This window comes from Apium graveolens, chromosome 11 (genome assembly GCF_009905375.1).
Source record: "Apium graveolens cultivar Ventura chromosome 11, ASM990537v1, whole genome shotgun sequence".
Classification (NCBI taxonomy): Eukaryota; Viridiplantae; Streptophyta; class Magnoliopsida; order Apiales; family Apiaceae; genus Apium; species Apium graveolens.
Genome location: NC_133657.1, coordinates 65,351,610 through 65,353,724, shown reverse-complemented (window position 1 = coordinate 65,353,724; position 2,115 = coordinate 65,351,610).

The following is a 2,115-nucleotide window of genomic DNA, read 5'->3' as shown; positions in this document are numbered from 1 at the left end:
CTGATAGAAGGCAAAGAAGATCGTACACGCCCTATAAAGGCCACTAGTAGCAGGTACCAATAAACGTGAATACGTCTTAGGCGCTAGCGAGAATAACAAGTACGACCTAGAAGGTGTCGTAGTACTATTGATATTATAAGGGGAATGATTAAAGAAGTCCGACCGATGACGGAAGCTGAACGTTGCACGATCCTAAAACGTGTCAATCAATTGCGTATGAAATGGTGCTTCCTTCAAGATGGCAACATGACGATGACGTGCTTTCCGTTACTACGGGAAGAAATGTTAAATTTGGCGCTAAGCATGTAGCAGGAGACGAACGTGTAGAAATGAAACGAGAACTTCTTACATGACTTAATCGACAGAGAGGATGCGCCAAAATAGGAAAACATTAAGGAATGAAACTCTAGCACTAGTAGGAGCGATGTAGGGGAAACGAATAAGTTGAAGGATGATTCCAAACACTAGAAGATGCGCTAATCATCCATGTTATCAATTTTTAAGGGAAATAAAGTGGCCAGGTGATGTTAATCGAATTATCGACAATAACGAGTTATCATGCGTGCATTAGAACGGCTACAAAGCTTGTAAGGAAGAAAAAATCATTTTCTCTTAGGTTGGGAAGAAATTGGTAAACGGAGGATACTGCACTGTAGTTGAGTCAACTGACCAAAGGAATTCCTAGAACTTATCAGAACCCGGCTAGTGACAGCCTAGGATGAACAATAGAGATATGCGGACCAGAACTATAAAGACAGAAAGTACGAAGTAGCGGACCAAGCATTGTTTAAAGTACCTCCCGAGGAGGGAGTGATGGAATTCGAAAGGGAAAGGAATGTTGAACCCAAGATTTATTGGACCAGTTGAAGAATTAAAGGACTAAGAAAGTTGACTTATAAATTAGCACCATCGTCGAACGGTCACCAAGTTTATAACGAGTATCACGAATCAAGGTTAGGAAATTTAACCGTCAAAACCAAACATATGATTGAAAATGAGCTAATAAACTCGTAGCCAGACTTAGCGTATGTCGAGTAACGTGTGGAGGTCATAAGACTACAAGGACGAATACCCGGAATTATATTGGATGAGTGATTGGAAATTTTATGAAAAGATCAAATACTACAAGGTCAATATGAGAACTCGAGGTTGTCATGTGAGAAGTATATCCTTACCTGTTTCTGAACTGATTCTGGGACGGAATCCTTTTAAGGGGGAAGACAGTAAGAACCCAAATTTTTGACATCGGTAAAAGACCTTTATGAATAGTAATATAATAACTTGAATTTTTGAGACCTTGTAAAATATTTAATGAATAGTAACCCTGACGGACGGGGGAAAACTTTTGAGCCCACACTATGTAGTGCATGAGAAAATGAGTTTCAGAGTTGATATTACGATTATACGTACCAAATGAGTGTATGTAAACGCTATTAGTTTTCGAAGAAAACGATCTTTGAAAAATAACCGTATCTACGACTCATCGAGGATTACGGGAATCACAATATAATTACGAGATTAAAACTACAGATTTATATTCAAGTATGATAATTCAAAATATAAGGAATAAATACGAAAGGAATTACGTCGCGAACCATTTACGAGTAAGTATTACGAAAATGTTTAAGCAACCGAGCGAACACGTAAACGATTAAATAAACGTAATGCACTAACTAACCATGGTAAGAAAGTAACCATGGTTACTTCATAAAATAGTAAGCTAACCATAGGATGATCAAGCAAGCTAGCCAAATAGAGTGCTAAGGAAGCTAACACATGTAGTTTAGCTTGTAAGCTAGCAAGCTACTTGGATTTTATCCACAAGATTTGCAACAAGGAATAAACGTAGAATGCTATACTAGGAAGAATAAAAATCAAATAGAAGATATCACCACCCCATTTTCTAGAAGCACCCAAGGAAGCAAGCATAAATACCCCCCTTCCACATTGCTTCCATTCGGCAAAATCAAGAAAAAGGGAGAAATTCAAATTCAAAACTCAAAATCTAGCCATGGTAAAATCATCCCATTAATTCTCAAGATTCCTAACAATAAAACTAAGGTAAGAAAATTCTTTCATCTTTTTTTATAAAGGTTTGATGGGTGAAATAAAATC